The sequence below is a fragment of the Mirounga leonina genome, unplaced genomic scaffold (assembly GCF_011800145.1).
Source record: "Mirounga leonina isolate KUSES-001 unplaced genomic scaffold, KU_Mleo_1.0 Mir_115, whole genome shotgun sequence".
Lineage (NCBI taxonomy): Eukaryota > Metazoa > Chordata > Mammalia > Carnivora > Phocidae > Mirounga > Mirounga leonina.
In genome coordinates this window covers 59,127,090-59,141,208 of record NW_023270268.1, presented here as the reverse complement: position 1 = coordinate 59,141,208, position 14,119 = coordinate 59,127,090, and positions in this window count along the sequence as shown.

Below are 14,119 nucleotides of genomic sequence, written 5' to 3'. Positions count from 1 at the left end.
TGAGATACCGTTTCATACTCAAAACATAGATAAAGATTTTAAAAATCTAGCTGTATTATATTCCATATAAAGGAAAAAGAAGACCAGAGGGTAGGAAGAAATTTTTAAGTGACCACTTATCAAAAAGGGGAAACTCCAGCTATATTAAATTAATGAGTGATTATTTTTTGAGGACTCTTACGAAAATATGAGTCATTATGCTTAGGGAAATTATTAGTATCATTTATAATCATACATTAGATAGCCATCAGAATAAGCAAAAATTTAAAATGCTAACAATATCAAGTGGTAAAAAAATGAAAAAAATGAGAGGGGCACCTGGGTGGCTCAGTTGTTAAGCATCTGCCTTCAGCTCAGGTCATGATCCCAGGGTCCTGGGATCGAGCCCCGCATCGGGCTCCCTGCTCAGCGGGAAGCCTGCTTCTCCCTCTCCCGCTCCCCCTGCTCGTGTTCCCTCTCTCACTGTGTCTCTCTCTGTCAAATAAATAAAATCTAAAAAAAAAAAAAAATGAGAACTATCAGTCATTGCTGGTAGGTGTACTGTTTGACACAACATTTTGGAAACAATTGGGTATAATCAATCAAAGTTAAAAAATGCATATCTTACAATTTAGCAGTTCACTTTCAGGTACATAATCAAGGAGATATTCTCACTTGTATGCACTAAGAGACATGTACAATAATGTTTATAGCAGCATTAGTTGTAATAACAAAAGCCTGGAGATAACTTACATGTCCTTTAATGGCTAAATGAATAAACATATTTTCATGTACTTGTACTAAGGAGTACTATACAAAATTAAAATAAAGTATAACTACAAATATCCACACAGATGAACAACTAAACCAAATATGTTGTTGAGAAAAAAAAAAAGTCACAGAAGAGTACCATATAAAAATGACAAAACCAGGCAAACATAAACTGCACATTATTGAAGAATATATGATCAGAACATAAGGATTTTGCTTAGAAATACAAAGATATAAAAATAAAAGATATTAATATTAGGTTTAAGAGAACATATATTTCTTGGGAGAGGATAAGAGGTATGATAAGGGCATAAAAAGACTTCAAAGTTCATAGTAATATATATTTAAGCTGGGTAATTTTTCATGATTTCATGGTAAATCTGTTCATGATTAAAGTAATAGATTCCAATTTTATATGTTCTTTAACAAGTTTGATATATTTTAGAGTGATATTGTCTTTAAAATTTATACCATAAACATCTTCTATGTTGCTATCCTGACCTAATAGCTACCTGGCAAATAATTGTCCAGAATTGGTTGTACAATGACTTCCTTCACCTAGCTATTTAGACATTTATATGGCTTCCTATTCTCCAATAGTAAGAAAAATAATGAAAAGAAATTCTTCATTCATACAGCATGTAGTTATTTAGGATGTAATCAATATGGGTATAATACTATTGAGTCAAATTCCATTAAGTATAACATTTGACTTTAACTCAGATTCATGTTGCCTATAATTTTCTTCAAATTGACAAAGTATGTCACTGGTTTATGTGTTCTCAATGGAAGAATGTTAACAGTGAAATAAAATAACTAGAAAAATTGAAAGTATTAGAAGTAATAAGAACAGAAACCCTATCCAGGTATGTGAGACCTCAGGCAAAATTTTTTTCAGGGCACTGTCTATATAAATAATTTGATTTAAAAAAATTGTTTCAAATTCATGATTACATGTTGGGCATAGTGATTTTTTTATATGGATAGAATAAATGGTAGGGAAGAACTACTTGCATACTATTTATTGTGCAGTCAGACACAATCTCTTTCTCTGCCAGTCCATGAACTAGTTCTTTCTTCAGGCACCATCAGATGTGCCATTCCTAACTAATTCCATATTTACCACCATGGGAAAAAAAAAAGGTATCAGTGCTGTTATTCTCATAATGTCATGGCTCTTTGGACCCTGCTTGTATAGAAACAATATAGAACTTCTTGCCTCTGAAGTTTCCTAATACCATTTATTTAAACCCATCATTATTCTTGATACTGACTTATTCTTGGTATCACCTGTGAATATTGGCCTCCAATTACTCTCTTCACAGTTACAGCTGTACTTCGTGATGATGACACTAAATGCAACTTGCTCAGCATCTGCAGGATGATGTGAACAATACTTCATTTTCTGGTCATGTTAAATGTACCATTTAGGACTTTATAGCATAAACTGTATCTTCTTTTGAACACTTTAGAGCTAAATATTGCATTCCTAAAATATAATCTCTCAGTATTCACCTGCCTTTTATACAGTAACATCAGTGGGAAGATAGTGAAGTGCACACAATTGAGTGTGAAGAGTGGCCCCACTTGGGTGAAGAGTGTCTCTCTTCCAGCATGGCTTTAGATATGGATTCATGATGTCACCATTCTATTGAAGCAAGAGAAAACATTGATCAGAAGGACCTATTGGGCTCACAGAGCGACTGTCCTAAAAGCCTTCAGAGGAAGTAATCATGACAAGAAGGATTGCTGCCACATCATGTGGGGGAAAAAAAGTGGTGGAGTGACTTCTCTGACTGCAGTTGCAAGGACACACAAGAGAAAGGATACTTGGTACCACCTTCACCATCCCTGGGTGCTGTAGACTGGATGTGGCAACACTGTTTTCTATAAGGATGGGCAAGTATCAAAGATGAGCTCAGACACAGCTTAAGAGTAATATAGGGTGCTGAACCATTGGTAACTCAGAGCTCTGAACTTATCCTGTGAATGATGTGAATGAAAGCCACCCCAGATCACATTGTTTGCATCATTTTGGTGACCCAAACTCACATAGTCCTGTAAAAGCAATACCAATCTGCCTGATGGAAGCTATCTGCTCACCAGATCACTCACCTAGAAATTGGGCCAGACCAAGTTTAGGACAACCCAATGGTTATGATTACCAGAGATCTTCAGGATATCTGGTCAACCTAATGCATGGTCAAAAAAGTGTCCCAAAGGAGATAAATTGGGACAGGGCCATGCCAATTCCAGTTCTTGGGTAACCTGCCCAGATGACTGCACACTACAACTAGTACTGGGCAGAGGAAGTAATTTAGAAAAATTTAATAGGCAGTTCTTGGCAACTAGGATCCTTGTGGGACCAAGTTTGGTTTTGAACTGCCCTGCAAGGGTGGCACTGCTGGCCTTTTTCAGTCCTAGACACTGGAAATGAACTAGAAAAATTTGAAGGGGGCATTGCAAAACAATGATACCCACAGAAATGTAGATTTCAGGACAGGGCCTCATTTGTCCATGCATAAAAACAGTGCTGAATCAGATATTCAATATTGAACAATATTTGACCAAATACAACAAAATCAATCAGATACCTTTTGCTTTGAAAAATCTAAAATATCAACTGATATTAATATGAAATATTCATTAGCATGTGTTTACATAAAACAATTTAGATAGCATTCACTCTTTAATAGATTACTTATACATTCATTATATGCTAGATATTGTCCTAGGGATGCAATAAATTTTGAGGTGTTTTCTATATCTGTGTAATATTAAGAGTCATAAAATACTGAGTCATTAAAATGTTTATAATCTTTCATTGATTAATGCAATTTTAGAATCTAATATTAGGAAATAAAGCAGGCTATAAAAACTTAAAGAAGGAAGATGTATACTTAAGTTTCACTCAGTGTATTGAATATTACTAATAACCAAAATATCTACCAATAGTAGATAATCTTCTGGTACAACTATTTAATATTGTACATCTATTTGCATTGGAAATATAAAACTAAATTATTCTTAGATGAATATATTTTAAGTTATAAAATAATGCAAAGCTATATATTTTCCTTTTAATGACTATGATCACAACTATATAAATGTATAATTTCATAAAGATGAAAATCAACAGGGAACATGGAAATATGATATGTGCAGCTGACATTTATAATGACTTTTCTTACTGTTTTGATATGTGTTTAGGATATTAGAGCTAAGAAAAATAAAATTAATGATTGCCTCAATGACTAAAGTCTCAAATGATCCTTTAACTAAGTTGTATTCACCTGTACAATAGTAAAACCTGTATGCTGAGAGTTGTCATTCATTTAATCATTTGCTCAATGATTTTTTTTTTTTCCCAAATGGGACACCTCTGTGCCAGATGCTTTTTTCTAAGCACTAAGTATGTGTGAAGAATAGAAAGGAAGAGAATGTATCAGGGGTTCTATTTTGCATATATGAAGATAAAAAAAACCTTCTTTTCCATCCTTGTGAAATTTAAATTCATGGCACTAGGTAAGTGAAGGGTAAATAGTAGATAGCTAACCAATGAGCTGAAGTAATATGCTCATTAATGTCCTAAGTACCATGAATAATAAATTAGAGAGATATGATAATTATACAGAAAACTAAGATCACATCAGATTCAGAAAAGTATTATGAAAATAAAAATAAGACAAGATAATAGGATAGAAAGTCATAGCAGAAGATGGAGATTAGGGCAAAAGGAAGTCCTCTTTGAGAAAGTAATAGGCCTGATTCCAGAATAATGAGGAAAAACCAGGCATGAGAAGATCTCAAGGAAGAAACATCCAGATAGAAGGAACATATCTTAAAAATTTCCTGAGGTAGGTTTAGTCAGATAATACCATCGTAGGGCATGGTAATAACTTTAGCATTATCTAATGTTATGGGTAGCTATTGGATATTTTAAGCAAGGGGAGTATTTCAAACAGACCTTTGACTGCTTTGGGTATATGTTTGTGGAATGGCTGGGAATTAAAAGTGGAAACAAGGAGATAAGATTGTTCACTGTTAGGACGTCAAGGCTGTATCTGGTGGTGGCTTGAACTAAGTGTCAGGTAGAGAGCATGAAAAGAAATTTAAGGAGACATATTTTAGAGGTAAAACCAACTAGAGATAATATGAATTTGATGAATCTGATTGTTTCTTGTGAATAAGTGGAATCATTGACAATTCCATGTTTGTTAGCATTTTATGAGTTGGGGAAAACTGAGAAAGAGGGGAGGTCAGGGTTTCCGACATTTCCAGGTTAATTTCAAGGAACCCACTAAATATCCAATGGAAGATTAGATACCTGATATGAATAAAGTCTGCAAAGGTAGTTGGTAGCTGCTAAGCTAAAACAACTATATTCACTAGTATGCCATGTATTGTAAAGCATAGAGAGGAGGTATAAGTTTCTAAATATTTTTATTTATTTATTTGAGAGAGAGAATGAGAGAGAGAGAGCATGAGAGGGGGGAGGGTCAGAGGGAGAAGCAGACTCCCTGCCGAGCAGGGAGCCCAATGTGGGACTCGATCCCGGGACTCCAGGATCATGACCTGAGCCGAAGGCAGTTGCTTAACCAACTGAGCCACCCAGGCGTCCCAGGAGGTATAAGTTTCTTATGGGCTTCTATGGCTTTATATTCATATCTCTTATATATCATTTATTCCTCTGTATCACATTTTATCTATTTACTTGAATTATTCCACCATTAAACTATATTACTTTGAGTTTTGATGATCTTTGTATCAGTAGCAACTAGCCCAAAGCCTGACCTACTGTAAAAGTTCAGTAAATGTTTATGAATGAATAAATCTAGTTTGAGGTGAAAAATTAAAAGGTAAAATAATTCCACATAAAACATAAGAAAATGTGTTGTTATTATTATTATTTAGTTTTGTGATTTAGTTCCTAAACTGTGTAGAATAAACTTGGTGTATTTAGAGACTGGTAAGGAGTAGATGTTACTACTGAGGCATGGAAGCATGCTTTAGGAGTTTATTTGAATGGAATTAAAATCCACCATAATGTATAGCAAGTCACAGAGGACAAAAACTATTCACAGTTGAAATAAACATTGGAGGACTGCTTTTATTCTGAATATCAAATCAAAACCTTTTACTCTATTCTTATTTTTATTGGTCCATGTAGATTACAGGAGATGTGTAAAGTTTGATGTAATATCACACATTTAATCATCAAATGCAAAAGTGATTTAAGTGTGACTGGGAAGAAACTACTGATATCTAAACCATAGCATATTTAGTGTTGCATATTGGATAGAATGTTCTTTAATAAACCTCTGATGATACCAGCAATTAGGATTCTTTAATGGAATAGTATAGGATCTCCCTGTTAAGGATGATATATAATGTTATTTTTTAATAGATACCTTTGATCAAATTAGGAAAGTGCCATTTTATTCGTAGGTTGCTAAAATTTATTTTATTAAATTGGGTATTAGTGGTGAACTATATTGTGTCTTTTGCATTATCTATAAAGCTAAATAATTTGTTTTTTTACTTTTAGTCTTTTAAGAAGTACATCATAGCATTATTGTATATCCAAATGTTGACTCAATTTTGCATTGCTAGGTTAAACTCTATTCAAGACAGATTAATACTTTGATATATTGCTGTTTGATTTGCTAAAATTTTATTTAGAGTCTTTTCATGTACATTCATAAATAACATTGAATCATAGATAAGGTTTTGTTTTTACTCTTTCTGTATGATCTTGATAGTTAGATTAATCTAACTTCATGTAACTAATTTGGAAGTATTCTAATTCTAATTTTTTAATATAATAGACTAATTTAAATATTGATATTGATATTATTTAAATTTTTGATAGAATTTGCTGTGAAATTATCCATGCATAATGGTTTTGTCAGTGATAAACTAACTCTTCAATTTCTCCTATGATTTTTTTGCCTGATCAGGGTTTTCATTCTTCTTGAGCTAAATTTTTTCTTTTGATAAAATGTCATAATTTAGTGTAATAAACTTATATGTGGAAACATCTTGTAATGTTTTAATGTCCTCTCAGTCACTTGTAGATTTTCTTATATCTAGTGTTATTTATATGTTTGTTCTCTGTTTATCTCTTGGTCAAAATTTTTAGAAGTATGCCAATACACTTAACCAACTGAGTCATCCAGGCACCCCTAAAAATTCTTTTCAAAGACCTTGCTCTAGATTTGATTTATTTATCTAGTATAGTTGGTTCATTATTGAATTCTTAATCTTAGTTTTACTTACCTATTTGTCTTTTTCCATACATTATGTTTTTTCTAGCTTCTTGACTTGTGTAACTGATTTTTCAGTTTTAACGTTTTCTGATATTCTGTACCTTAGAACCTATCCATTGCAAAACACCCCCAATTGCTATTACTATCCTCTCCATCTACTATTCTGGCTGACAACCAAACTGGATAAATTCAACCCTCTGCTGGTTCTGTGGCTGCTCCTGGAGCAAATACACTTTGCTGATGTAAATCATACCACTTAGAAAAATGTTTTACTTAATTTATATGACCAGGCAAAAATTGTCAGCACACAGTATTTCGTCATTACCCCTTCATGTATCTGCTAAGGGAGTTTTTCTTATTCTTTATATTGTCTAATTTCCCCACTGACCATGAGGAGATCTTTTATTTTCTTTACCATTTATTTGAGCTATTTTGGCTTTGAATTTATATAGACAGTGTTAGAAAGGATAAGACATAAAGGATGGATTAGAAAAAATAGATTAGAAAGGGTGATATACTGGGGTGCCTGGGTGGCTCAGTCATTAAGCGTCTGCCTTCGGCTCAGGTCATGATCCCAGGGTCCTGAGATCAAGTCCCACATTGGGCTCCTTGCTCAGCGCTCTCCCACTCCCCCTGCTTGTGTTCTTGCTCTTGCTATCTCTCTCTCTGTCAAATAAATAAATAAAATATTTTTTTAAAAAGAGTGATATACAGAAAAGAAGAAAAAAAAAACCTACCACCACCAACAACAACCCAACAACACAACCAGAAATTATTCTCGCAAGTTGTTATAGCACAAGCGTAGTCCACATCCTCCATACCCCGTGAAGGTAAAGGTAAAAAGAAAGGGAAAAAGGGCTGAGCGAGTGGACACTATATGTTAATGAGGGAGAATTTCATAAGAGAATTCCACCATTTTCTGTCCCCTTTTCCATTTTACTATCTTCTTTAGAGAGTTCATTATCTTTTTAAGTTATTTGCTCTTTTTTTCAGTGCATTGTTATTAGTGATTTGTATTATCTCCTGGATATAATTCTTTGATTTATATATGTATTTCAGATGTTTCCCAGTCTATCTAATCTGTTCATTTCGTTAATGATGTTTTTGGTGAGATGTTTTGTTTTGTTTTTTAATGAAATTTATTACATTATTCTTGAAATTTTGAAATTTTTTTTAACTATTAACATCATTTGAAGGTGTCTTTCAAACTGAAGACTTCTCTCTGTGTTTACCTCTGCAAAGTTTGTTAAGGTTCCTTTAGTAATTTTGTTCAATTTTTTCCATTAATCTTTCTGAGCATTTTATTGATGGCATGTTGAAAGATTAAGTATTCTCCATCTCTTATGTTTTCTCCTATAATTTCCTGATTATTGAACTGTGTTCTGAATTTCTTTTGCTTTCTTTTATAATCCTTTATTGTTTTTTATTTATATAAGAATATACAATATACAGGGGCACCTGGGTGGCTCAGGGGCATGATCTCAGGGTCCAGGGATAAAGCCCCGCATTGGGCTCCCTGCTCAGCGGGAAGTCTGATTCTTCCTCTCCCTATACCCCTCCCCCCACTCATGCCTTCATGCTCTCTCTCTCAAATAAATAAATAAAATCTTTAAAAAAAAAGAATATACAATACACATGTAATATACAATAAATATACAAAAATATTTGTATCTCTTAAAACTTTATTCAATGATTTCATTTTTATACTTTTTTCTTATTTGTAGATATATTCTCTGGATTGTATCTGATTACATTAGAGATTTTTTTTTAAGTTATTTTTCATTCTATTTTTAATCTCTCTGCTGTCACATTTTCTTTTAGTTCATCTTGGTCTTTCTCTGTCAAGTGACTGGCATTTCTCATATGTTTAAGACCTTGGTTACCTACTCATATTTTTAGAAGAGAGACTAGGTAATTAGTTTCAGTTCCCTTTACAGTTGTGCAAATACTGTTTCTTGCTAATCTTGTTTGAATAAGAAACCTGATTAGAAGCATAATTACAGCTACCTGAAGCCATTGGCATGCTTTATTTTATGGGAAGCAGGAAGAATGCAGGTATGGGGCTGGCTATCAGACTGCGTATTCTCTGTATGTCAGAATTAGCAGATGCCATAGATTTTCTATATGCAATTGTTTTATGTCTATGTGTATCACAGACCTCTCAGTCTTGTAAGAATTTTTTTAAAACCCAGATTACAATATTATAGTTTGTATAACTGTTATGCAGACCAGAATGATCCCGTTGGCTGAGCAAAATTCTCTCTCTGTTGGACAGCTAGTTGCTTAATGATTATGTTATTAGTGCAAGGAGAGTTATTGGATTATATATCAATTACTGGGGCTTCCTGCTATGATTGCCTGAGGCATCCATACCTATTATAGGATTGTACTCGACAAAAATTTGAAGGCTCATATCCCTGAGATGACCCTTCTCTGTACCAAAGAGTGCCAGAGAAACACTTTCCTGAAGAAATGTTTAATGGGGTCATTTCATGTGAGTATGCAGACAAGTTAATTTGCAGACATTTGCATTCCTGGTCCCTAGTACTTGAGGAACTATAAGATCTAGATCAGTGCTGTGCCATAAAAGTTTCTGTGATAAACATAATGTACTATATCTGGACTGATATGGCAGCCACTAGCCACAGGTGGCAATTGCACACTTGAAAGATGGCTAGTGTGACTCAATAATTGAAATTTTAATTGTTTCTAATTTAGTTAATTAACATTTAAATTCATATAGCCACATTTAGCTAGTAGCCACCCTGTTGGACAGCTCCTATCTAGAAACTTAATACCAGCTCATCTTTCACAAATGGAACCTATAGAGCCATGAAGGTAGCATAATAAAATACTCGGCCTATAATAGGCACTCCACAAATTTTTGTAAAAATTGTGAAATTATCCACAGTTAATTTTTCAGTATACATACCCAAGCTTAAGGAAACATCTACTGAGAATATCATCTTAATAGCTACTGTCAATTTTCAGTCAAAATGAATTATTATCAATTGACCCATGATGATTGTCTTTTCTATATTTTGACATCTTACATGGTAAATAAAGTTTATCTCTTTATTTTCCATCTTAAAAACATTCTTGTTTTTGCAGAATTGCACACTTTGGTAACTTACACTTTAAATTCAGCAATTCAGTTCAATTTAATTAAAATCAGTAAATTTTTCAGTCAAGTATACCACATGCTCATTTCTTGCTATTCTTTCTCCCTTATAATTGACTTCTGTCTTAAGTGCTGCTATTTATTTATTTATTTATTTATTTATTTATTCTGAAATAAATAGGAATCTTTGTAAAATAGCAAGGGCCTCTTTGTCTAGTTACATATTTATATGCCTCTATTTATAGGTATATAGAGTAAATAAAAGGTGCTTTCATATTAAATTAAAATTATGTATAGCCTATAGAATACTTACTGTGTGTGTACATTCAATATAAGGAGGGATTTACTGATAATTACATTCATTCCCTACCAAAATGCGATAGAGTACAGGAAACAGTGAGAAGACCTGAATTTTAGTAGTGACTCTGTAACCTTGGCATTATAACCTTGGGGCTAGTCATGTAATGTAAGCACCAGTTTTTGCATCTATAAAATAGGAATGGCAGTTCTAAAGTCTAATTTAAGTTCTTTGGTGGTAATTAATAAAAACGAGAAAACTTAATAAGTAGTTAAAATTAAGAAAGTGGTCATTCTTAAAAATCCCTATTGGGGATTCCAAAGTTCAATAGAAATTTAAGAATTAATAGTATTGGGGCGCCTGGGTGGCTTAGTCGTTAAGCGTCTGCCTTTGGCTCAGGTCATGATCCCAGGATCCTGGGATCGAGCCCCGCATCGGGCTCTCTGCTCTGCAGGAAGCCTGCTTCTCCCTCTCCCACTCCCCCTGCTTGTGTTCCCTCTCTCGCTGTGTCTCTCTCTGTCAAATAAATAAATAAAATCTTTAAAAAAAAAAGAAATAATTAATAGTATTTTAGTATTTTTAAAATACTATAAAATAATATTTTATAGAAAATAATTCTGGATTTTAGACCTGCCTCACTTAAAAAGCCATTGACCTTGAACAACTATGTGAACTATTTTCTCATTGTCACTGTGGATTACAATACTTAATTTCTCTATACATGGAGTTTGGTAAAGGTTCTTATAAAGACCAGGTGAATTCATGTGAAATAATTATGTGAACTAATATGATTTTATTATTAAAACATCATAAGGCAAACAAAAAATAATGCATAAGAATGAATAAAAATAGATATCAAGTGATTTAGGTCAGAGGAGTGACAAGTCTCCAGCCTGGGCCAAGGAAAGCTTTATAAAGGAGGGATTGAAAGCAAACAGGAATGCACTATACTCAGGCCCATATTTCAACATCTTTTTTATTTGCATTCCTTTCATTTCAAAATCTAAAGCAAATTAAGATAAACTTGAAGGTCAAGGAAAGGGCAGTAGAAGATAATAGTTCAGTTTAATGAAATAGCATTGTGTCAACATAGAGGGGCAGAGTGCTCAAATAAATTGTTAGTGTTTCATTTTATATTCTGTGAAGCCTATATCAGGAGAATTTAATAATCAGCAAAGACACTAAATTCATAATGTGTCAGAATTATTCTATTTTAAATGGCATTTAATATCAATAAAAGTAAAAACAAAGATACGATAAAATATAACTTGATTTCCTTGCATCTTACTCTTGTCCCTTCATTTCAGTTTAACAATTTCAATGGAACTGACATTTCTACTCTCAGTAATTGTCAATTATTTAAAGTATATATTCTCCAAATATGCTATTACTTTATGTATTTGACAAAATACTGAAATTTTTTGAAATGGCTTTTGAAATACTTTTTCTTTACTTTGTGTCACATTCAAATTTTGCAAAATGATTTTTGCTACTGACAATACTACTAATAAAACACTTTTAAAGAGGTAATTCCATTTGGACTATTAGTTAAAGTAGTTTATTATGAAATATCATGATTATATTTTTAAAAATTCTTTCTTCGGTGTTTCTTCTTTCTAAGACAATCCAGTTTTTAATTTCACAGTTTTTGTTAAGCTTCTTGGTGTTGGAAAAATACTGATGATTTTCAAAGATACTTTATTTCAGACTAATCCAATAAAAAGCTATCTTTATAACAGTGATCACTTGCAAATATCCCACTAAGATTAGGTAGACTTTTGACATTTTCTGTGCTTTATACTGTCCCAGGAAATATATGACTCTTTCTTTCCTCTTTTTTGACCATAAAATCTAAAGAAAATTATTTAAGTAAAATCTCCTATTTCCAAAATTTAAAAAAAGAATAAATTGCTATTAAAAACCATCAGGATCTGAAAATAAATTAAGGTAAACATGCAAACATAATTCAAACAGGAAAGTGCAAGTTGTTAACTTTATATTTCCTTCTATCACTGCCTCTGTATTTTTCCTGTCTTATTGAAGTTTGTATTAGGGGAGAAAATGCCTATGTGTTTCATACATATTAACTAATTTTATTTTAGTTATATTAAGTCATTCATAGATTCTTATAATAAGAAATATTGCAAAATAATAGAAATGAATTATTTTGTTAGACATAATAACATTTGATCACAAATTCAAATCATCATAAAAGATTTTAAACAATTAATAGATATGTGTACAACATTAGTACAGATATGTTCACTGTATCGACAAAGGGACAGTGGCTCAACTATAAATAACTTCTGCTGAGATTTAGCAGGTGGCTAAATTACTATGTTTATTTAGAAACTATATTTTTGCTGAGTCTGCCTACAGTCAACTTGTGGCATTTGTTGCAGGTGTGATGGATTTCCACTGAAAGAATGAACATTCTGTAGATCATTTCAACAATTTCCAGACAGATATTTTAAGAGAGAGAGAGAGTATTCTTTATTTCAGCCTAAAAAAAAAACCAAAAAAACCTTTTCTATATTTTTAGAAGATAAGCACCCTAACCAGTTTATATATATTTAAAGAAAAGCATTAAAAATCAAGAATATTGCACTTCCACAACTGCACATAGTTTTATAATTATTTCAACTGGATATCTCAATATTATTTCATAGCTATGATGATACTAAACTGGTTTTTTTGCATCTATTTTCTAACCCAAAAATATTACAATAAAGAAAATAATTGATTCTTACAATGAGAAAAATGCTTATGAGTCTGCAGATAGAAACCCAAGGAGGGGCAGAGTTATTCAGGTAATTCTGAGCTTCATCCCAGTCCCTCTTACACATTTGATTTTAGAACTAAGTTGGATGGTCACTATTACTAAATCCTTTTTGACAAACAGGGTGTTAAACCTCAAAAAATTTAAGTAATGATAGAAAATTTAAAGTTACAAAGTGAGTTTAGTTCAATTGCTATAGCACCAAGTTCTACTTTTTTTCTGCACCTCAATAAAATGGGAAGTCCTTCAAACAATAATATGTTCAAAGATAAAACAGTGTGTGAAAATGTTGCACATATTTGGGAAGAGTTTTAGTTTATGAGAGTAATTTGTATGGTACTTGGAAAAATGTTTGCAAAAATTAATTATGTTATAATTTGAATAATGTAGTTGCACACTAAGTACTCTACGACTGATATACTGTTAAGTGCTGTAGACTATGATCTCTATGAAAAAATATACTTGTGTTCTCATCAAGCACATTACAGTTAATAACTCCTGTCCTTCAATAGAAACAAACTGGGATAATTCTTCAAATGTTGTCTTGTTAATGTTCAACTTTATATGTTTTGAATGTTTACATGGTCACTTTTAAATATAAATATTTCCTTCTACATAAATTTATGGTTAATCATTAAAGTATTTGGAAAAGTTAGCCATTCAAAGTAGAGATTTTATGTTTATTAAAGAATGAATCCATTTTATATCATAAAGGGCTCAGTTCCATTCTTAAAGCACAGTGGGTTCAAAAATTTGAAAATGAAAAGAAATGGTGTATTTTTTTCATTATCACTCATCCCTTCATTCTACAATCTCTAATTGAGAAATGAACGTGTCTCAGGTAGTTATCTAGTTATTAAATATACTGTATAGCAGTGAAGGAAGTAGTCAACATCCATGCC